Source organism: Oncorhynchus clarkii, unplaced genomic scaffold (genome assembly GCF_045791955.1).
Source record: "Oncorhynchus clarkii lewisi isolate Uvic-CL-2024 unplaced genomic scaffold, UVic_Ocla_1.0 unplaced_contig_5695_pilon_pilon, whole genome shotgun sequence".
NCBI lineage: Eukaryota > Metazoa > Chordata > Actinopteri > Salmoniformes > Salmonidae > Oncorhynchus > Oncorhynchus clarkii.
The window spans coordinates 81,755-107,066 of record NW_027258023.1 but is presented as its reverse complement, the minus strand read 5'-3'; the positions used below and the strand labels follow the sequence as shown (position 1 = coordinate 107,066).

Here is a 25,312-nt window from a genome sequence, read left to right as displayed (position 1 = left end):
ACTTCCTCTGGCTGACTGATTATAAAAGATGTTCCATTAAAATCAGCCTGTAACTTCCTCTGGCTGACTGATTATAAAGGATGTTCCATTAAAATCAGCCTCTTCCTCTGGCTGAGCCTGTAACTTCCTCTGGCTGACTGATTATAAAGGATGTTCCATTAAAATCAGCCTGTAACTTCCTCTGTCTGACTGATTATAAAGGATGTTCCATTAAAATCAGCCTGTAACTTCCTCTGTCTGACTGATTATAAAGGATGTTCCATTAAAATCAGCCTGTAACTTCCTCTGGCTGACTGATTATAAAAGATGTTCCATTAAAATCAGCCTGTAACTTCCTCTGGCTGACTGATTATAAAGGATGTTCCATTAAAATCAGCCTGTAACTTCCTCTGTCTGACTGATTATAAAGGATGTTCCATTAAAATCAGCCTGTAACTTCCTCTGGCTGACTGATTATAAAGGATGTTTCATTAAAATCAGCCTGTAACTTCCTCTGGCTGACTGATTATAAAGGATGTTCCATTAAAATCAGCCTGTAACTTCCTCTGGCTGACTGATTATAAAGGATGTTCCATTAAAATCAGCCTGTAACTTCCTCTGGCTGACTGATTATAAAGGATGTTTCATTAAAATCAGCCTGTAACTTCCTCTGGCTGACTGATTATAAAGGATGTTCCATTAAAATCAGCCTGTAACTTCCTCTGGCTGACTGATTATAAAGGATGTTCCATTAAAATTAGCCTGTAACTTCCTCTGGCTGACTGATTATAAAGGATGTTCCATTAAAATCAGCCTGTAACTTCCTCTGGCTGACTGATTATAAAGGATGTTCCATTAAATTCAGCCTGTAACTTCCTCTGGCTGACTGATTATAAAGGATGTTCCATTAAAATCAGCCTGTAACTTCCTCTGGCTGACTGATTATAAAGGATGTTCCATTAAAATCAGCCTGTAACTTCCTCTGTCTGACTGATTATAAAGGATGTTCCATTAAAATCAGCCTGTAACTTCCTCTGGCTGACTGATTATAAAGGATGTTCCATTAAAATCAGCCTGTAACTTCCTCTGGCTGACTGATTATAAAGGATGTTCCATTAAAATCAGCCTGCAACTTCCTCTGGCTGACTGATTATAAAGGATGTTCCATTAAAATCAGCCTGTAACTTCCTCTGTCTGATTTCCTCTGTCTGATAAAGGATGTTCCATTAAAATCAGCCTGTAACTTCCTCTGTCTGACTGATTATAAAGGATGTTTCATTAAAATCAGCCTGTAACTTCCTCTGGCTGACTGATTATAAAGGATGTTCCATTAAAATCAGCCTGTAACTTCCTCTGGCTGACTGATTATAAAGGATGTTCCATTAAAATCAGCCTGTAACTTCCTCTGTCTGACTGATTATAAAGGATGTTCCATTAAAATCAGCCTGTATCTTCCTCTGGCTGACTGATTATAAAGGATGTTCCATTAAAATCAGCCTGTATCTTCCTCTGGCTGACTGATTATAAAGGACGTTCCATTAAAATCAGCCTGTAACTTCCTCTGGCTGACTGATTATAAAGGATGTTCCATTAAAATCAGCCTGTAACTTCCTCTGGCTGACTGATTATAAAGGACGTTCCATTAAAATCAGCCTGTAACTTCCTCTGTCTGACTGATTATATAGGATGTTCCATTAAAATCAGCCTGTAACTTTCCCTGGCTGACTGATTATAAAGGATGTTCCATTAAAATCAGCCTGTAACTTCCTCTGTCTGACTGATTATAAAGGATGTTCCATTAAAATCAGCCTGTAACTTCCTCTGGCTGACTGATTATAAAGGATGTTCCATTAAAATCAGCCTGTAACTTCCTCTGGCTGACTGATTATAAAGGATGTTTCATTAAAATCAGCCTGTAACTTCCTCTGGCTGACTGATTATAAAGGATGTTTCATTAAAATCAGCCTGTAACTTCCTCTGGCTGACTGATTATAAAGGATGTTCCATTAAAATCAGCCTGTAACTTCCTCTGGCTGACTGATTATAAAGGATGTTCCATTAAAATCAGCCTGTAACTTCCTCTGTCTGACTGATTATAAAGGATGTTCCATTAAAATCAGCCTGTAACTTCCTCTGGCTGACTGATTATAAAGGATGTTCCATTAAAATCAGCCTGTAACTTCCTCTGGCTGACTGATTATAAAAGATGTTCCATTAAAATCAGCCTGTAACTTCCTCTGGCTGACTGATTATAAAGGATGTTCCATTAAATTCAGCCTGTAACTTCCTCTGGCTGACTGATTATAAAGGATGTTCCATTAAAATCAGCCTGTAACTTCCTCTGTCTGACTGATTATAAAGGATGTTCCATTAAAATCAGCCTGTAACTTCCTCTGTCTGACTGATTATAAAGGATGTTCCATTAAAATCAGCCTGTAACTTCCTCTGGCTGACTGATTATAAAAGATGTTCCATTAAAATCAGCCTGTAACTTCCTCTGGCTGACTGATTATAAAGGATGTTCCATTAAAATCAGCCTGTAACTTCCTCTGTCTGACTGATTATAAAGGATGTTCCATTAAAATCAGCCTGTAACTTCCTCTGGCTGACTGATTATAAAGGATGTTTCATTAAAATCAGCCTGTAACTTCCTCTGGCTGACTGATTATAAAGGATGTTCCATTAAAATCAGCCTGTAACTTCCTCTGGCTGACTGATTATAAAGGATGTTCCATTAAAATCAGCCTGTAACTTCCTCTGGCTGACTGATTATAAAGGATGTTTCATTAAAATCAGCCTGTAACTTCCTCTGGCTGACTGATTATAAAGGATGTTCCATTAAAATCAGCCTGTAACTTCCTCTGGCTGACTGATTATAAAGGATGTTCCATTAAAATTAGCCTGTAACTTCCTCTGGCTGACTGATTATAAAGGATGTTCCATTAAAATCAGCCTGTAACTTCCTCTGGCTGACTGATTATAAAGGATGTTCCATTAAAATCAGCCTGTAACTTCCTCTGGCTGACTGATTATAAAGGATGTTCCATTAAAATCAGCCTGTAACTTCCTCTGGCTGACTGATTATAAAGGATGTTCCATTAAAATCAGCCTGTAACTTCCTCTGGCTGACTGATTATAAAGGATGTTCCATTAAATTCAGCCTGTAACTTCCTCTGGCTGACTGATTATAAAGGATGTTCCATTAAAATCAGCCTGTAACTTCCTCTGGCTGACTGATTATAAAGCATGTTCCATTAAAATCAGCCTGTAACTTCCTCTGTCTGACTGATTATAAAGGATGTTCCATTAAAATCAGCCTGTAACTTCCTCTGGCTGACTGATTATAAAGGATGTTCCATTAAAATCAGCCTGTAACTTCCTCTGGCTGACTGATTATAAAGGATGTTCCATTAAAATCAGCCTGCAACTTCCTCTGGCTGACTGATTATAAAGGATGTTCCATTAAAATCAGCCTGTAACTTCCTCTGTCTGATTATAAAGGATGTTCCATTAAAATCAGCCTGTAACTTCCTCTGTCTGACTGATTATAAAGGATGTTTCATTAAAATCAGCCTGTAACTTCCTCTGGCTGACTGATTATAAAGGATGTTCCATTAAAATCAGCCTGTAACTTCCTCTGGCTGACTGATTATAAAGGATGTTCCATTAAAATCAGCCTGTAACTTCCTCTGTCTGACTGATTATAAAGGATGTTCCATTAAAATCAGCCTGTATCTTCCTCTGGCTGACTGATTATAAAGGATGTTCCATTAAAATCAGCCTGTATCTTCCTCTGGCTGACTGATTATAAAGGACGTTCCATTAAAATCAGCCTGTAACTTCCTCTGGCTGACTGATTATAAAGGATGTTCCATTAAAATCAGCCTGTAACTTCCTCTGGCTGACTGATTATAAAGGACGTTCCATTAAAATCAGCCTGTAACTTCCTCTGTCTGACTGATTATATAGGATGTTCCATTAAAATCAGCCTGTAACTTTCCCTGGCTGACTGATTATAAAGGATGTTCCATTAAAATCAGCCTGTAACTTCCTCTGTCTGACTGATTATAAAGGATGTTCCATTAAAATCAGCCTGTAACTTCCTCTGGCTGACTGATTATAAAGGATGTTCCATTAAAATCAGCCTGTAACTTCCTCTGGCTGACTGATTATAAAGGATGTTTCATTAAAATCAGCCTGTAACTTCCTCTGGCTGACTGATTATAAAGGATGTTCCATTAAAATCAGCCTGTAACTTCCTCTGGCTGACTGATTATAAAGGATGTTTCATTAAAATCAGCCTGTAACTTCCTCTGTCTGACTGATTATAACGGATGTTTCGTTAAAATCAGCCTGTAACTTCCTCTGGCTGACTGATTATAAAAGATGTTCCATTAAAATCAGCCTGTAACTTCCTCTGGCTGACTGATTATAAAGGATGTTTCATTAAAATCAGCCTGTAACTTCCTCTGTCTGACTGATTATAAAGGATGTTTCATTAAAATCAGCCTGTAACTTCCTCTGTCTGACTGATTATAAAGGATGTTTCATTAAAATCAGCCTGTAACTTCCTCTGTCTGACTGATTATAAAGGATGTTTCATTAAAATCAGCCTGTAACTTCCTCTGTCTGACTGATTATAAAGGATGTTTCATTAAAATCAGCCTGTAACTTCCTCTGTCTGACTGATTATAAAGGATGTTTCATTAAAATCAGCCTGTAACTTCCTCTGTCTGACTGATTATAAAGGATGTTCCATTAAAATCAGCCTGTAACTTCCTCTGGCTGACTGATTATAAAGGATGTTTCATTAAAATCAGCCTGTAACTTCCTCTGTCTGACTGATTATAAAGGATGTTTCATTAAAATCAGTCTGTAACTTCCTCTGTCTGACTGATTATAAAGGATGTTCCATTAAAATCAGCCTGTAACTTCCTCTGTCTGACTGATTATAAAGGATGTTTCATTAAAATCAGCCTGTAACTTCCTCTGGCTGGCTGATTATAAAGGATGTTCCATTAACATCAGCCTGTAACTTCCTCTGTCTGACTGATTATAAAGGATGTTCCATTAAAATCAGCCTGTAACTTCCTCTGTCTGACTGATTATAAAGGATGTTTCATTAAAATCAGCCTGTAACTTCCTCTGGCTGACTGATTATAAAGGATGTTCCATTAAAATCAGCCTGTAACTTCCTCTGGCTGACTGATTATAAAGGATGTTCCATTAAAATCAGCCTGTAACTTCCTCTGTCTGACTGATTATAAAGGACGTTCCATTAAAATCAGCCTGTAACTTCCTCTGGCTGACTGATTATAAAGGATGTTCCATTAAAATCAGCCTGTATCTTTCTCTGGTTGACTGATTATAAAGGACGTTCCATTAAAATCAGCCTGTATCTTCCTCTGGCTGACTGATTATAAAGGACGTTCCATTAAAATCAGCCTGTAACTTCCTCTGGCTGACTGATTATAAAGGATGTTCCATTAAAATCAGCCTGTAACTTCCTCTGGCTGACTGATTATAAAGGACGTTCCATTAAAATCAGCCTGTAACTTCCTCTGTCTGACTGATTATATAGGATGTTCCATTAAAATCAGCCTGTAACTTTCCCTGGCTGACTGATTATAAAGGATGTTCCATTAAAATCAGCCTGTAACTTCCTCTGTCTGACTGATTATAAAGGATGTTCCATTAAAATCAGCCTGTAACTTCCTCTGGCTGACTGATTATAAAGGATGTTCCATTAAAATCAGCCTGTAACTTCCTCTGGCTGACTGATTATAAAGGATGTTTCATTAAAATCAGCCTGTAACTTCCTCTGTCTGACTGATTATAACGGATGTTTCGTTAAAATCAGCCTGTAACTTCCTCTGGCTGACTGATTATAAAAGATGTTCCATTAAAATCAGCCTTTAACTTCCTCTGGCTGACTGATTATAAAGGATGTTTCATTAAAATCAGCCTGTAACTTCCTCTGTCTGACTGATTATAAAGGATGTTTCATTAAAATCAGCCTGTAACTTCCTCTGTCTGACTGATTATAAAGGATGTTTCATTAAAATCAGCCTGTAACTTCCTCTGGCTGACTGATTATAAAGGATGTTCCATTAAAATCAGCCTGTAACTTCCTCTGTCTGACTGATTATAAAGGATGTTCCATTAAAATCAGCCTGTATCTTTCTCTGGCTGACTGATTATAAAGGACGTTCCATTAAAATCAGCCTGTATCTTCCTCTGGCTGACTGATTATAAAGGACGTTCCATTAAAATCAGCCTGTAACTTCCTCTGGCTGACTGATTATAAAGGATGTTCCATTAAAATCAGCCTGTAACTTCCTCTGGCTGACTGATTATAAAGGATGTTCCATTAAAATCAGCCTGTAACTTCCTCTGTCTGACTGATTATATAGGATGTTCCATTAAAATCAGCCTGTAACTTTCCCTGGCTGACTGATTATAAAGGATGTTCCATTAAAATCAGCCTGTAACTTCCTCTGTCTGACTGATTATAAAGGATGTTCCATTAAAATCAGCCTGTAACTTCCTCTGGCTGACTGATTATAAAGGATGTTCCATTAAAATCAGCCTGTAACTTCCTCTGGCTGACTGATTATAAAGGATGTTTCATTAAAATCAGCCTGTAACTTCCTCTGTCTGACTGATTATAACGGATGTTTCGTTAAAATCAGCCTGTAACTTCCTCTGGCTGACTGATTATAAAAGATGTTCCATTAAAATCAGCCTGTAACTTCCTCTGGCTGACTGATTATAAAGGATGTTTCATTAAAATCAGCCTGTAACTTCCTCTGTCTGACTGATTATAAAGGATGTTTCATTAAAATCAGCCTGTAACTTCCTCTGTCTGACTGATTATAAAGGATGTTTCATTAAAATCAGCCTGTAACTTCCTCTGTCTGACTGATTATAAAGGATGTTTCATTAAAATCAGCCTGTAACTTCCTCTGTCTGACTGATTATAAAGGATGTTTCATTAAAATCAGCCTGTAACTTCCTCTGTCTGACTGATTATAAAGGATGTTTCATTAAAATCAGCCTGTAACTTCCTCTGTCTGACTGATTATAAAGGATGTTCCATTAAAATCAGCCTGTAACTTCCTCTGTCTGACTGATTATAAAGGATGTTTCATTAAAATCAGCCTGTAACTTCCTCTGTCTGACTGATTATAAAGGATGTTTCATTAAAATCAGTCTGTAACTTCCTCTGTCTGACTGATTATAAAGGATGTTCCATTAAAATCAGCCTGTAACTTCCTCTGTCTGACTGATTATAAAGGATGTTTCATTAAAATCAGCCTGTAACTTCCTCTGGCTGGCTGATTATAAAGGATGTTCCATTAACATCAGCCTGTAACTTCCTCTGTCTGACTGATTATAAAGGATGTTCCATTAAAATCAGCCTGTAACTTCCTCTGTCTGGCTGATTATAAAGGATGTTTCATTAAAATCAGCCTGTAACTTCCTCTGGCTGACTGATTATAAAGGATGTTCCATTAAAATCAGCCTGTAACTTCCTCTGGCTGACTGATTATAAAGGATGTTCCATTAAAATCAGCCTGTAACTTCCTCTGTCTGACTGATTATAAAGGACGTTCCATTAAAATCAGCCTGTAACTTCCTCTGGCTGACTGATTATAAAGGATGTTCCATTAAAATCAGCCTGTAACTTCCTCTGTCTGACTGATTATAAAGGATGTTCCATTAAAATCAGCCTGTATCTTTCTCTGGCTGACTGATTATAAAGGACGTTCCATTAAAATCAGCCTGTAACTTCCTCTGGCTGACTGATTATAAAGGATGTTCCATTAAAATCAGCCTGTAACTTCCTCTGGCTGACTGATTATAAAGGATGTTTCATTAAAATCAGCCTGTAACTTCCTCTGGCTGACTGATTATAAAGGACGTTCTATTAAAATCAGCCTGTAACTTCCTCTGGCTGACTGATTATAAAGGATGTTCCATTAAAATCAGCCTGTAACTTCCTCTGGCTGACTGATTATAAAGGACGTTCCATTAAAATCAGCCTGTAACTTCCTCTGACTGACTGATTATATAGGATGTTCCATTAAAATCAGCCTGTAACTTTCCCTGGCTGACTGATTATAAAGGATGTTCCATTAAAATCAGCCTGTAACTTCCTCTGTCTGACTGATTATAAAGGATGTTCCATTAAAATCAGCCTGTAACTTCCTCTGGCTGACTGATTATAAAGGATGTTCCATTAAAATCAGCCTGTAACTTCCTCTGGCTGACTGATTATAAAGGATGTTTCATTAAAATCAGCCTGTAACTTCCTCTGGCTGACTGATTATAAAGGATGTTTCATTAAAATCAGCCTGTAACTTCCTCTGGCTGACTGATTATAAAGGATGTTCCATTAAAATCAGCCTGTAACTTCCTCTGGCTGACTGATTATAAAGGATGTTCCATTAAAATCAGCCTGTAACTTCCTCTGTCTGACTGATTATAAAGGATGTTTCATTAAAATCAGCCTGTAACTTCCTCTGGCTGACTGATTATAAAGGACGTTCCAATAAAATCAGCCTGTAACTTCCTCTGTCTGACTGATTATAAAGGATGTTCCATTAAAATCAGCCTGTAACTTCCTCTGGCTGACTGATTATAAAGGACGTTCCATTAAAATCAGCCTGTAACTTCCTCTGGCTGACTGATTATAAAGGATGTTCCATTAAAATCAGCCTGTAACTTCCTCTGGCTGACTGATTATAAAGGATGTTTCATTAAAATCAGCCTGTAACTTCCTCTGGCTGACTGATTATAAAGGACGTTCCATTAAAATCAGCCTGTAACTTCCTCTGTCTGACTGATTATAAAGGATGTTCCATTAAAATCAGCCTGTAACTTCCTCTGGCTGACTGATTATAAAGGATGTTCCATTAAAATCAGCCTGTAACATCCTCTGTCTGACTGATTATATAGGATGTTCCATTAAAATCAGCCTGTAACTTCCCCTGGCTGACTGATTATAAAGGATGTTCCATTAAAATCAGCCTGTAACTTCCTCTGTCTGACTGATTATAAAGGATGTTCCATTAAAATCAGCCTGTAACTTCCTCTGTCTGACTGATTATAAAGGATGTTCCATTAAAATCAGCCTGTAACTTCCTCTGGCTGACTGATTATAAAGGATGTTCCATTAAAATCAGCCTGTAACTTCCTCTGGCTGACTGATTATAAAAGATGTTCCATTAAAATCAGCCTGTAACTTCCTCTGGCTGACTGATTATAAAGGATGTTCCATTAAATTCAGCCTGTAACTTCCTCTGGCTGACTGATTATAAAGGATGTTCCATTAAAATCAGCCTGTAACTTCCTCTGTCTGACTGATTATAAAGGATGTTCCATTAAAATCAGCCTGTAACTTCCTCTGTCTGACTGATTATAAAGGATGTTCCATTAAAATCAGCCTGTAACTTCCTCTGGCTGACTGATTATAAAAGATGTTCCATTAAAATCAGCCTGTAACTTCCTCTGGCTGACTGATTATAAAGGATGTTCCATTAAAATCAGCCTGTAACTTCCTCTGTCTGACTGATTATAAAGGATGTTCCATTAAAATCAGCCTGTAACTTCCTCTGGCTGACTGATTATAAAGGATGTTCCATTAAAATCAGCCTGTAACTTCCTCTGGCTGACTGATTATAAAGGATGTTCCATTAAAATCAGCCTGTAACATCCTCTGTCTGACTGATTATATAGGATGTTCCATTAAAATCAGCCTGTAACTTCCCCTGGCTGACTGATTATAAAGGATGTTCCATTAAAATCAGCCTGTAACTTCCTCTGTCTGACTGATTATAAAGGATGTTCCATTAAAATCAGCCTGTAACTTCCTCTGTCTGACTGATTATAAAGGATGTTCCATTAAAATCAGCCTGTAACTTCCTCTGGCTGACTGATTATAAAGGATGTTCCATTAAAATCAGCCTGTAACTTCCTCTGGCTGACTGATTATAAAAGATGTTCCATTAAAATCAGCCTGTAACTTCCTCTGGCTGACTGATTATAAAGGATGTTCCATTAAATTCAGCCTGTAACTTCCTCTGGCTGACTGATTATAAAGGATGTTCCATTAAAATCAGCCTGTAACTTCCTCTGTCTGACTGATTATAAAGGATGTTCCATTAAAATCAGCCTGTAACTTCCTCTGTCTGACTGATTATAAAGGATGTTCCATTAAAATCAGCCTGTAACTTCCTCTGGCTGACTGATTATAAAAGATGTTCCATTAAAATCAGCCTGTAACTTCCTCTGGCTGACTGATTATAAAGGATGTTCCATTAAAATCAGCCTGTAACTTCCTCTGTCTGACTGATTATAAAGGATGTTCCATTAAAATCAGCCTGTAACTTCCTCTGGCTGACTGATTATAAAGGATGTTCCATTAAAATCAGCCTGTAACTTCCTCTGGCTGACTGATTATAAAGGATGTTTCATTAAAATCAGCCTGTAACTTCCTCTGGCTGACTGATTATAAAGGATGTTCCATTAAAATCAGCCTGTAACTTCCTCTGGCTGACTGATTATAAAGGATGTTCCATTAAAATCAGCCTGTAACTTCCTCTGGCTGACTGATTATAAAGGATGTTTCATTAAAATCAGCCTGTAACTTCCTCTGGCTGACTGATTATAAAGGATGTTCCAATAAAATCAGCCTGTAAATTCCTCTGGCTGACTGATTATAAAGGATGTTCCATTAAAATCAGCCTGTAACTTCCTCTGGCTGACTGATTATAAAGGATGTTCCATTAAAATCAGCCTGTAACTTCCTCTGGCTGACTGATTATAAAGGATGTTCCATTAAAATCAGCCTGTAACTTCCTCTGGCTGACTGATTATAAAGGATGTTCCATTAAAATCAGCCTGTAACTTCCTCTGCTTGACTGATTATAAAGGATGTTCCATTAAAATCAGCCTGTAACTTCCTCTGGCTGACTGATTATAAAGGATGTTCCATTAAATTCAGCCTGTAACTTCCTCTGGCTGACTGATTATAAAGGATGTTCCATTAAAATCAGCCTGTAACTTCCTCTGGCTGACTGATTATAAAGGATGTTCCATTAAAATCAGCCTGTAACTTCCTCTGTCTGACTGATTATAAAGGATGTTCCATTAAAATCAGCCTGTAACTTCCTCTGGCTGACTGATTATAAAGGATGTTCCATTAAAATCAGCCTGTAACTTCCTCTGGCTGACTGATTATAAAGGATGTTCCATTAAAATCAGCCTGTAACTTCCTCTGGCTGACTGATTATAAAGGATGTTCCATTAAATTCAGCCTGTAACTTCCTCTGGCTGACTGATTATAAAGGATGTTCCATTAAAATCAGCCTGTAACTTCCTCTGTCTGACTGATTATAAAGGATGTTCCATTAAAATCAGCCTGTAACTTCCTCTGTCTGACTGATTATAAAGGATGTTCCATTAAAATCAGCCTGTAACTTCCTCTGGCTGACTGATTATAAAGGATGTTCCATTAAAATCAGCCTGTAACTTCCTCTGTCTGACTGATTATAAAGGATGTTCCATTAAAATCAGCCTGTAACTTCCTCTGGCTGACTGATTATAAAATATGTTCCATTATAATTATAGTCATGGAGACAAGACAGACCTGTTCAAGATAGGACATGGCTATTCTGCTTCATACGCCCAAACACACTCACAAGTCATATATTTCTAGAACACCTCGGCCTAATACTGTCACCAGACAGCTAGGGAGGGAGGGAGGGAGGGAGAGAGAGATAGACAGAGAGAGAGAGAGAGAGAGAGAGAGAGAGAGAGAGAGAGAGAGAGAGAGAGAGAGAGAGAGAGAGAGGGGGCAGACCCTCAAATTTAACCGCTAACAAGCTGGCTGTACAGACTCTGGCATCCATCACATCTTGTGGCCTAATCTCTCTGAGGGAGGGACAGTTGGATTGGAAAACACACACACACACACACACACAAAACACACACCTTTAGACTGACATCTGACCTCGGATATAATTCGACATTGTTTGGGTGATGTTGGGGTGGCAGGTAGCCTAGTGGTTAGAGCGTTGGGCCAGTAACCGTTTGTTAGATGAAAGGTTGATGGATCGAATCCCCGAGCTGACAAGGTAAAAATCTGTCGTTCTGCCCCTGAACAAGGCAGTTAACCCTCTGATCCTAGGCCGTCAATGAAAATAAGAAGACAGTAGATATACAGGGCATTCAGACAGTATTCAGGTTGTAACTTCCCAGCCGACTGTAGATATACAGGGCATTCAGACAGTAGATATACAGGGTATTCAGACAGTAGATATACAGGGTATTCAGACAGTAGATATACAGGGCATTCAGACAGTAGATATACAGGGCATTCAGACAGTATTCAGGTTGTAACTTCCCAGCCGACTGTAGATACACAGGGCATTCAGACAGTATTCAGGTTGTAACTTCCCAGCCGACTGTAGATATACAGGGCATTCAGACAGTAGATATACAGGGCATTCAGGCAGTATTCAGGTTGTAATTTCCCAGCCGACTGTAGATATACAGGGCATTCAGACAGTAGATATACAGGGCATTCAGACTGTAGATATACAGGGCATTCAGACAGTAGATATACAGGGCATTCAGACAGTAGATATACAGGGCATCCAGTCAGTAGATATACAGGGCATTCAGACAGTAGATATACAGGGCATTCAGACAGTATTCAGGTTGTAACTTCCCAGCCGACTGTAGATACACAGGGCATTCAGACAGTATTCAGGTTGTAACTTCCCAGCCGACTGTAGATATACAGGGCATTCAGACAGTAGCTATACAGGGCATTCAGACAGTATTCAGGTTGTAATTTCCCAGCCGACTGTAGATATACAGGGCATTCAGACAGTAGATATACAGGGCATTCAGACTGTAGATATACAGGGCATTCAGACAGTAGATATACAGGGCATTCAGAACGTAGATATACAGGGCATTCAGACAGTAGATATACAGGGCATTCAGACAGTAGATATACAGGGCATTCAGACAGTAGATATACAGGGCATTCAGACAGTAGATATTCAGTATTTCCGGTCACGACTTGCAGACTTGTTTTTGAGTTGCTGTGCGTTTTGTTGCCAACCTGTTTTGCTACCTGACAAATTTACGGTTTTTACTTTTTAATTACCGTTTATATTTTTGTTTTTTCCTACTCAACTTTTTCACTCCGGACGCTTTATCTGGACACGGTTCGTCAGGACCTCCAACAGCCGAAGCTAAGTAGTAACATTAACATGATGCCTTCTAATTGCAGTCGCTGTACTCGCCTTACGGCGAGGATAGCTGTGCTACAAGCCCAGCTTCAGACGCAATCGCTAGGCAAGGGTAATTTCAGTGTAGGAAAGGATGAGACCGCGTCTGTGCCACCAGTAAGTACAGATAGTAGTATAAATCCCCTGGCACAGTCCCCGCAGCCGGACAACTTTCTCACGGTTTCTGGAAGGAAATGCTGTAGGAACGCTCAACCGGTGTCGCTCATTCAGCCGACAGAAACTTTCAACCGGTTTTCCCCATTAAGCAGCGGGTCGGAGTCAGAGGCCGAGTCTTCTCTGGTCTCTACTCCTCCCGTTACGGGGTCTGAGACGCCGAAGCTTCCCACCATTAGCTCTGACAAATTGAAAACTCTAGTCATTGGCGACTCCATTACCCGCAGTATTAGACTTGAGAATCATCCAGCGATCATACACTGTTTACCGGGGGGCAGGGCTACCGACGTTAAGGCTAATCTGAAGATGGTGCTGGCTAAAGCTAAAACTGCCGAGTGTAGAGAGTATAGAGATATCCACGTCGGCACCAACGATGTTAGGATGAAACAGTCAGAGATCACCAAGCGCAACATAGCTTCTGCGTGTAAATCAGCTAGAAAGATGTGTCGGCATCGAGTAATTGTCTCTGGCCCCCTCCCAGTTAGGGGGAGTGATGAGCTCTACAGCAGAGTCTCACAACTCAATCGCTGGTTGAAAACTGTTTTCTGCCCCTCCCAAAAGATAGAATTTGTAGATAATTGGCCCTCTTTCTGGGACTCACCCACAAACAGGACCAAGCCTGACCTGCTGAGGAGTGACGGACTCCATCCTAGCTGGAGGGGTGCTCTCATTTTATCTACCAACATAGACAGGGCTCTAACTCCTCTAGCTCCACAATGAAATAGGGTGCAGGCCAGGCAGCAGGCTGTTAGCCAGCCTGCCAGCATAGTGGAGTCTGCCACTAGCACAGTCAGTGTAGTCAGCTCAGCTATCACCATTGAGACCGTGTCTGTGCCTCGACCTGGGTTGGGCAAAACTAAACATGGCGGTGTTCGCCTTAGCAATCTCACTAGGATAAAGACCACCTCCATTCCTGTCATTATTGAAAGAGATCATGATACCTCACATCTCAAAATAGGGCTACTTAATGTTAGATCCCTTACTTCAAAGGCAATTATAGTCAATGAACTAATCACTGATCATAATCTTGATGTGATTGGCCTGACTGAAACATGGCTTAAGCCTGATGAATTTACTGTGTTAAATGAGGCCTCACCTCCTGGCTACACTAGTGACCATATCCCCTGTGCATCCCGCAAAGGCGGAGGTGTTGCTAACATTTACGATAGCAAATTTCAATTTCCAAAAAAAAAAATGACATTTTCGTCTTTTGAGCTTCTAGTCATGAAATCTATGCAGCCTACTCAATCACTTTTTATAGCTACTGTTTACAGGCCTCCTGGGCCATATACAGCGTTCCTCACTGAGTTCCCTGAATTCCTATCGGACCTTGTAGTCATAGCGGATAATATTCTAATCTTTGGTGACTTTAATATTCACATGGAAAAGTCCACAGACCCACTCCAAAAGGCTTTCGGAGCCATCATCGACTCAGTGGGTTTTGTCCAACATGTCTCTGGACCCACTCACTGTCACAGTCATACGCTGGACCTAGTTTTGTCCCATGGAATAAATGTTGTGGATCTTAATGTTTTTCCTCATAATCCTGGACTATCGGACCACCATTTTATTACGTTTGCAATTGCAACAAATAATCTGCTCAGACCCCAACCAAGGATCATCAAAAGTCGTGCTATAAATTCACAGACAACACAAAGATTCCTTGATGTCCTTCCAGATTCCCTCTGTCTACCCAAGGACGCCAGAGGACAAAAATCAGTTAACCACCTAACTGAGGAACTCAACTTAACCTTGCGCAATACCCTAGATGCAGTTGCACCCCTAAAAACTAAAAACATTTCTCATAAGAAACTAGCTCCCTGGTACACAGAAAATACCCGAGCTCTGAAGCAAGCTTCCAGAAAATTGGAACGGAAATGGCGCCACACCAAACTGGAAGTCTTCCGACTAGCTTGGAAAGACAGTACTGTGCAGTACCGAAGAGCCCTTACTGCTGCTCGATCATCCTATTTTTCTAACTTAATTGAGGAAAATAAGAACAATCCGAAATTCCTTTTTGATACTGTTGCAAAGCTAACTAAAAAGCAGCATTCCCCAAGAGAGGATGACTTTCACTTTAGCAGTGATAAATTCATGAACTTCTTTGAGGAAAAGATCATGATTATTAGAAAGCAAATTACGGACTCCTCCTTAAATCTGCGTATTCCTTCAAAGCTCAGTTGTCCTGAGTCTGCACAACTCTGCCAGGACCTAGGATCAAGAGAGACGCTCAAGTGTTTTAGTACTATATCTCTTGACACAATGATGAAAATAATCATGGCCTCTAAACCTTCAAGCTGCATACTGGACCCTATTCCAACTAAACTACTGAAAGAGCTGCTTCCTGTGCTTGGCCCTCCTATGTTGACCATAATAAACGGCTCTCTATCCACCGGATGTGTACCAAACTCACTAAAAGTGGCAGTAATAAAGCCTCTCTTGAAAAAGCCAAACCTTGACCCAGAAAATATAAAAAACTATCGGCCTATATCGAATCTTCCATTCCTCTCAAAAATTTTAGAAAAGGCTGTTGCGCAACAACTCACTGCCTTCCTGAAGACAAACAATGTATACGAAATGCTTCAGTCTGGTTTTAGACCCCATCATAGCACTGAGACGGCACTTGTGAAGGTGGTAAATGACATTTTAATGGCATCGGACCGAGGCTCTGCATCTGTCCTCGTGCTCCTAGACCTTAGTGCTGCTTTTGATACCATCGATCACCACATTCTTTTGGAGAGATTGGAAACCCAAATTGGTCTACACGGACAAGTTCTGGCCTGGTTTAGATCTTATCTGTCGGAAAGATATCAGTTTGTCTCTGTGAATGGTTTGTCCTCTGACAAATCAACTGTAAATTTCGGTGTTCCTCAAGGTTCCGTTTTAGGACCACTATTGTTTTCACTATATATTTTACCTCTTGGGGATGTTATTCGAAAACATAATGTTAACTTTCACTGCTATGCGGATGACACACAGCTGTACATTTCAATTAAACATGGTGAAGCCCCAAAATTGCCCTTGCTAGAAGAATGTGTCTCAGACATAAGGAAGTGGATGGCTGCAAACTTTCTACTTTTAAACTCGGACAAAACAGAGATGCTTGTTCTAGGTCCCAAGAAACAAAGAGATCTTCTGTTGAATCTGACAATTAATCTTAATGGTTGTACAGTCGTCTCAAATAAAACTGTGAAGGACCTCGGCGTTACTCTGGACCCTGATCTCTCTTTTGAAGAACATATCAAGACCATTTCAAGGACAGCTTTTTTCCATCTACGTAACATTGCAAAAATCAGAAACTTTCTGTCCAAAAATGATGCAGAAAAATTAATCCATGCTTTTGTCACTTCCAGGTTAGACTACTGCAATGCTCTACTTTCCGGCTACCCGGATAAAGCACTAAATAAACTTCAGTTAGTGCTAAATACGGCTGCTAGAATCCTAACTAGAACCAAAAAAATTGATCATATTACTCCAGTGCTAGCCTCTCTACACTGGCTTCCTGTCAAAGCAAGGGCTGATTTCAAGGTTTTACTGCTAACCTACAAAGCATTACATGGGCTTGCTCTTACCTATCTCTCTGATTTGGTCCTGCCGTACATACCTACACGTACGCTACGGTCACAAGACGCAGGCCTCCTAATTGTCCCTAGAATTTTTAAGCAAACAGCTGGAGGCAGGGCTTTCTCCTATAGAGCTCCATTTTTCTGGAACGGTCTGCCTACCCATGTCAGAGACGCAAACTCGGTCTCAACCTTTAAGTCTCTACTGAAGACTCATCTCTTCAGTGGGTCATATGATTGAGTGTAGTCTGGCCCAGGAGTGGGAGGGTGAACGGAAAGGCTCTGGAGCAACGAACCGCCCTTGCTGTCTCTGCCTGGTCGGTTCCCCTCTTTCCACTGGGATTCTCTGCCTCTAACCCTATTACAGGGGCTGAGTCACTGGCTTTACTGGGGCTCTCTCATGCCGTCCCTGGAGGGGGTGCGTCACCTGAGTGGGTTGAGTCACTGATGTGGTCATCCCGTCTGGGTTGGCGCCCCCCCCCCCCCCCCCTTGGGTTGTGCCGTGGCGGAGGTCTTTGTGGGCTATACTCAGCCTTGTCTCAGGATGGTAAGTTGGTGGTTGAAGATATCCCTCTAGTGGTGTGGGGGCTGTGCTTTGGCAAAGTGGGTGGGGTTATATCCTTCCTGTTTGGCCCTGTCCGGGGGTGTCCTCGGAGTGGGCCACAGTGTCTCCTGACCCCTCCTGTCTCAGCCTCCAGTATTTATGCTGCAGTAGTTTATGTGTCGGGGGGCTAGGGTCAGTTTGTTATATCTGGAGTACTTCTCCTGTCCTATTCGGTGTCCTGTGTGAATCTAAGTGTGCGTTCTCTAATTCTCTCCTTCTCTCTTTCTCTCTCTCGGAGGACCTGAGCCCTAGGACCATGCCCCAGGACTACCTGACATGATGACTCCTTGCAGTCCCCAGTCCACCTGGCTGTGCTGCTGCTCCAGTTTCAACTGACCTGAGCCCTAGGACCATGCCCCAGGAATACCTGACATGATGACTCCTTGCTGTCCCCAGTCCACCTGACTGTGCTGCTGCTCCAGTTTCAACTATTCTGCCTTATTATTATTCGACCATGCTGGTCATCTATGAACATTTGAACATCTTGACCATGTTTTGTTATAATCTCCACCCGGCACAGCCAGAAGAGGACTGGCCACCCCACATAGCCTGGTTCCTCTCTAGGTTTCTTCCTAGGTTTTGGCCTTTCTAGGGAGTTTTTCCTAGCCACCGTGCTTCTACACCTGCATTGCTTGCTGTTTGGGGTTTTAGGCTGGGTTTCTGTACAGCACTTTGAGATATCAGCTGATGTACGAAGGGCTATATAAATAAATTTGATTTGATTTGATATACAGGGCATTCAGACAGTAGATACACAGGGCATTCAGACAGTAGATATACAGGGCATTCAGACAGTAGATATACAGGGCATTCAGTCAGTAGATATACAGGGCATTCAGTCAGTAGATATACAGGGCATTCAGACAGTAGATATACAGGGCATTCAGACAGTAGATATACAGGGCATTCAGACAGTATTCAGATTGTAACTTCCCAGCCGACAGTAGATATACAGGGCATTCAGACAGTAGATATACAGGGCATCCAGACAGTAGATATACAGGGCATTCAGACAGTAGATATACAGGGCATTCAGACAGTAGATATACAGGGCATTCAGACAGTATTCAGACCCCTTTCCCACATTTTACTACAGCCTTACTCTAAAACGGATTAAATAACAACAGTTCCTCATCAATCTACACACAAAACTCCATAATGACCAAGCAGAAACAGGTTTTCAGAAATGTTTTCAAATTTATTAACTAAAAATAAAAAACATAAGCGTTCAGACCCTTTACTCAGTACTTTGTTGAGGGGAAAAAAACAAATGTAATCAATTTTAGAAAAAGGCTGTAATGTAACAAAACTGAGAGGAGAATGATGGCTTAATGGCTGGCAGACACACAGACACAGACACAGACACACACAGACACACACACACACACACACACACACACAGACACACACACACACACACACACACACACACACACACACACACACACACACACACACACACACAGACACAGACACACACAGACACACACAGACACACACACACACACACACACACACACACACACACACACACACACACACACACACACACACACACACACACACACACACACACACACACACACACACACATTAGAGAGCGTGCAGAGTAAAGGTCTAATCGGTGTTTGTAGATTGATAGTTGTGGTGGGAACAGCTGGGGCTTTCCTTCAGTTCTCAGTCCCAAATGACACCCTATTCCCTACACACTGCAGGGCCCTACTTTGGACCAGTAGAGCACTATATAGGGAATAGAGTGACCGTTGGGGAGGCAGATTAGTGCTGCTCTTACCGTCAGGGTCTTATAACAGGACTGCTGACTGACTGCCAACTCCATCAACACACACACTCTGAAGGCACTATCAGGTCATCACACACTAACGCGTGTGGTTCGGTGTGTGTGTGTGTGTGTGTGTGTGCGTACCGTGTCTACACACACACACACACACTCTGAAGGCACTATCAGGTCAACACACACTAACGCGTGTGGTTCGGTGTGTGTGTGTGTAGACACGGTACGCACACACACACACACACACACACACACACAATTTTCATTCTGGGTCACACAGACACACACAATTTTCATTCTGGGTCACACACACACACACACACACACACACACACACACACACACACACACACACACACACACCTGTATTATCCTGCCTACAGCTGTGTCCTATCTGTTAAAAGACAGTATAATATGTTGCCGTGGTGACATCAGATCTCTAACAGTCACGGTTCTAGAACCTCTCAGGGAGGGAAGTGATGAGCAGATATCAGGACTACATTCCAAATGGCATCCTCTCCCCTCATCGGGAACACTGCTATTCGGGAAGCAGCACAGGTATCACTGTTTTGGGCATCACATGCATTGGGCTGTAGTGTGAAATAAGGAGTTGAGAAGGGCTGGGGGTAACTTCCAGATGTTTCAACAATCCAAAAAGCTGGTGGCTGATCTCTTAAAAATGTAGTTTACACTGCCCTGCATGTCGCCTGAGAAATAAGAAATATTGAAATCATTTCAAACTGAAATATATAGGCTAATCCTGTCCACTTGCAATAGGCCTATACTCATTTTCGCGGGCTAGAGACATCGTGGGCTACAGCGTTAACAAGACCGGTGGGAAACGCTGTGTAGTATTTAAAAACAATATTCCGATAGAGATTTAAACAGATTTAAATTGAATTTATTGGGCTACTGTAAAACGCACAAACAAATCCGTTATCCTATAAATGAGGGACAACCGGTACTATTAAGGAGTTCCGCATATTCGGCTTTGTCAACACAAACAGCGCGTCGATAAATCATAACTCCCCGTGGCCATGTCTCGAGATCACATCCTTACCGTATCAACATCCTGCCAGCAGCGGTCTTTAAATCCTGGCTTCACTCGTATGAAACACCGTATTGTCCACCGTATGAAACACCGTATTGTCCACCGTATGAAATACTGTATAGTCCACCGTATGAAATACTGTATAGTCCACCGTATGAAATACTGTATAGTCCACCGTATGAAATACTGTATTGTCCACCGTATGAAATACTGTATTGTCCACCGTATGAAATACTGTATAGTCCACCGTATGAAATACTGTATAGTCCACCGTATGAAATACTGTATAGTCCACCGCGGATGCCGCGTTTAAAGAAATAATCCAGGCAGGATTTTCTTCTACTCTGTTTTCTTCTCGGTTTTCCTCTCTCTCGCTTCAATAATTCCTACCCTTGTGTGACTGAGTTGTTAAGTAGGGGTTTCGAGAGTGCTGGGAGCGGGAGTTGGAGTCCCGCAGATTTAAAGCATCAGACCCCGTCTGTTGATATTCTCCCCGTATATAGAGCTTCAACGTGTTAGTTCTCCTCCCTCCTCATCAGTCTCCCGGTGGAAACGATCATTATTGTCTCTGTTTGGCGTGCGGAAGATGGAGATGGAAAGAGCGTGACGCGCGGCGCGACCTCCGCGGATGAGATTGAGTGCGAAATGGAATGAACTCCTCTCTACGCAGGGAGAATTCCCTTTCTCTTTAGCACCGGGACGCGAACCGGGACTGGGACGTGACGTCACTGTCGGATGGGAACAACTCTCTCTCAATAACTTAATAACTTAATCAGTCATGTATTACAATCGTTTTTTGTTGTTGTTGTGGTTGGACATTATTACTGCGCTGCAGACAATGTTTTGGTACTTCGCTATTCCAGGTGTTTGTGCGCCTCTCTCCTTCTCTCTCCCTCCTTCCAACACAATTTAAGTTCAATTTAAGGGGCTTTATTGGTGAAATAGACAATAAATAGAAGTGAAATAAACAATAAAACTGAAAAGTAAACATTACACTCACAAAATTTCTAAAACAATAAAGACATTTCAAAAAGTCATATTATGTATATGTACAGTGTTGTAATGATGTGCAAATAGTTCAAGTACAAAAGGGAAAATACAGTGCCTTGCGAAAGTATTCGGCCCCCTTGAACTTTGCGACCTTTTGCCACATTTCAGGCTTCAAACATAAAGATATAAAACTGCATTTTTTTGTGAAGAATCAACAACAAGTGGGACACAATCATGAAGTGGAACAACATTTATTGGATATTTCAAACTTTTTTAACAAATCAAAAACTGAAAAATTGGGCGTGCAAAATTATTCAGCCCCTTTACTTTCAGTGCAGCAAACTCTCTCCAGAAGTTCAGTGAGGATCTCTGAATGATCCAATGTTGACCTAAATGACTAATGATGATAAATGCAATCCACCTGTGTGTAATCAAGTCTCCGTATAAATGCACCTGCACTGTGATAGTCTCAGAGGTCCGTTAAAAGCGCAGAGAGAATCATGAAGAACAAGGAACACACCAGGCAGGTCCGAGATACTGTTGTGAAGAAGTTTAAAGCCGGATTTGGATACAAAAATATTTCCCAAGCTTTAAACATCCCAAGGAGCACTGTGCAAGCGATAATATTGAAATGGAAGGAGTATCAGACCACTGCAAATCTACCAAGACCTGGCCGTCCCTCTAAACTTTCAGCTCATACAAGGAGAAGAGTGATCAGAGATGCAGCCAAGAGGCCCATGATCACTCTGGATGAACTGCAGAGATCTACAGCTGAGGTGGGAGACTCTGTCCATAGGACAACAATCAGTCGTATATTGCACAAATCTGGCCTTTATGGAAGAGAGGCAAGAAGAAAGACATTTCTTAAAGATATCCATAAAAAGTGTTGTTTAAAGTTTGCCACAAGCCACCTGGGAGACACACATGTGGAAGAAGGTGCTCTGGTCAGATGAAACCAAAATGTAACTTTTTGGCAACAATGCAAAACGTTATGTTTGGCGTAAAAGCAACACAGCTGAACACACCATCCCCACTGTCAAACATGGTGGTGGCAGCATCATGGTTTGGGCCTGCTTTTCTTCAGCAGGGACAGGGAAGATGGTTAAAATTGATGGGAAGATAGATGGAGCCAAATACAGGACCATTCTGGAAGAAAACCTGATGGAGTCTGCAAAAGACCTGAGACTGGGACGGAGATTTGTCTTCCAACAAGACAATGATCCAAAACATAAAGCAAAATCTACAATGGAATGGTTCAAAAATAAACATATCCAGGTGTTAGAATGGCCAAGTCAAAGTCCAGACCTGAATCCAATCGAGAATCTGTGGAAAGAACTGAAAACTGCTGTTCACAAATGCTCTCCATCCAACCTCACTGAGCTCGAGCTGTTTTGCAAGGAGGAATGGGAAAAAATGTCAGTCTCTCGATGTGCAAAACTGCTAGAGACATACCCCAAGCGACTTACAGCTGTAATCACAGCAAAAGGTGGCGCTACAAAGTATTAACTTAATAAGGGGGCTGAATAATTTTGCACGCCCAATTTTTCAGTTTTTGATTTGTTAAAAAAGTTTGAAAATGTCGTTCCACTTCATGATTGTGCCCCACTTGTTGTTAATTCTTCACAAAAAAATACAGTTTTATATCTTTATGTTTGAAGCCTGAAATGTGGCAAAAGGTCGCAAAGTTCAAGGGGGCCGAATACTTTCGCAAGGCACTGTAAATAAGCATAAATATGGGTTGTATTTACAATGTTGTTTGTTCTTCACTGGTTGACCTTTTCTTGTGGCAACAAGTCACACATCTTGCTGTTGTGATGACACACTGTGGAAATTCACCCAGTAGATATGGGAGTTTATCAAAATTGGATTTGTGGGTCTGTGTAATCTGAGGGAAATATGTCTCTCTAATATGGTCATACATTGGACAGGAGGTTAGGAGGTGCAGCTCAGTTTCCACCTCATTTTGTGGGCAGTGAGCACATAGCTTGTCTTCTCTTGAGAGCCATGTCTGCCTTCGGCGGCCTTTCTTAATAGCAAGGCTGTTTCCTGAGTTTGTACATAGTCAAAGCTTTCCATTAAGTTTGGGTCAGTCACAGTGGTCAGGTATTCTGCTGTGTGATGTTTAGGGCCAGCATTCTAGTTCTCTCTGTTTTTTGGTTAATTATTTTAGTTTTTCTCATGATTTGTTTGGGTCTAATTGTGCTGCTGTCCTGGGGCTCTGTAGGGTGTGTTTGTGTTTGTGAACAGAGCCCCAGGACCAGCTTGCTTAGGGGACTCGTCTCCAGGATATTCTCTCTGTAGTTGATGGCTTTCTTATGGAAGGTTTTGGGAACGTTTTAGGTCTCTCTCTCTCTTTCTCTCTCTCTTTTTTTCTCTCTCTGTCATCTCTCACTTGCTCTCTATCTCGCTCTCTTTCTCTCTCTCTGACTACCCTCTCTCTCTTTTTCTCGCTCTCTTTCTCTCTCTCTGTCGTCTCTCACTTGCTCTCTATCTCTCTCTCTCTCTGTCTTTCTCTCTCTCTCTCTGTGTGTGTGTGTGTGTGTGTGTGTCTGTGTGTGTGTGTCTGTGTGTGTGTGAGTGAGTTGACCCAGAAGACAATCAGCCCAGTCTAGTCCCCATCAGCGATATGCAAATGAGACTCACATAGTAAACTACATGCTTCTGTTGCACAAAACACCAACAGCACAGAAACAGTGTATACGGCAGGTCCTGCTGAGCAGCTGAACGAACAGAATCAGATGTTAGAGGCTTACAGCTGGGCCGGAACAAAAGCCTGCACTGTCCAGGAGGAGGGTTGGCCACCCCTGTAGAACAACACTATACTACAACATGTAGTCCAATACAGGAAGGAAGAATAGATATGAAAGAAAGAGGAAACGGTCTTCTCTTGGCCCAGGCGCATCAAAGAGTTGACATTTAATACATCCGGTTGCCTCTAGGCATCAGAGAGACTTATCAATGATGCTATTTGGTACCAAACCACTATCAGACATTGTAGAATGACACACACTACACACACACACACACACACACACACACACACACACTTAGAGGCATCCAGGCCACAGGAGCTCCCCTCTGATGATTACAAATAATTGGTACTGTGGTTTTCAACAGCAGGGACCAATCACACTTGACTGACACTTCTCTATGAATGACCAGGGTGTGTTTGTCTGTGTGTATGCGTGTGTGTGTGTGTGTGTGTGTGTGGGGGGGGGGGGGGGGGGGGGGGGGGGGGGGGGTTGTGTGTGTGGGTACGTGTGTGTATGTGTGTGTGTGTGTGAAGGTATACCAGGAAACTTGTAGACTAGAGAAAAGTTATCTTATACAGGGTCTGATCTCTCATTCTGCTGAACATCTCTTCTACAGGATCTGATCTGATTTCTCATTCTGCTGAGCATCTCTTCTACAGGGTCTGATCTGATTTCTCATTCTGCTGAGCATCTCTTCTACAGGGTCTGATCTCTCATTCTGCTGAGCATCTCTTCTACAGGGTCTGAGCTCTCATTCTGCTGAGCATCTCTTCTACAGGATCTGATCTGATCTCTCATTCTGCTGAGCATCTCTTCTACAGGATCTGATCTGATCTCTCATTCTGCTGAGCATCTCTTCTACAGGATCTGATCTCTCATTCTGCTGAGCATCTCTTCTACAGGGTCTGATCTCTCATTCTGCTGAGCATCTCTTCTACAGGATCTGATCTGATCTCTCATTCTGCTGAGCATCTCTTCTACAGGATCTGATCTGATCTCTTTTTCTGCTGGGCATCTCTTCTACAGGGTCTGATCTGATCTCTCATTCTGCTGAGCATCTCTTCTACAGGATCTGATCTGATCTCTCATTCTGCTGAGC

At 41.4% G+C, this 25,312-nt stretch overlaps 1 protein-coding gene across 1 annotated transcript in view; it reads right to left on the bottom strand.

Moving 5' to 3' along the window:
* Positions 1-21,056, bottom strand: part of LOC139394557 (receptor-type tyrosine-protein phosphatase delta-like) — a gene marked incomplete at its 3' end in the record, with an annotated part of 111,289 nt that extends 90,233 nt beyond the window's left edge. The window contains exon 1 of the mRNA XM_071142651.1: positions 20,480-21,056. The remainder of the gene's footprint in view (positions 1-20,479) is intronic.
* Between the last annotated feature and the right edge of the window lie 4,256 nt (positions 21,057-25,312).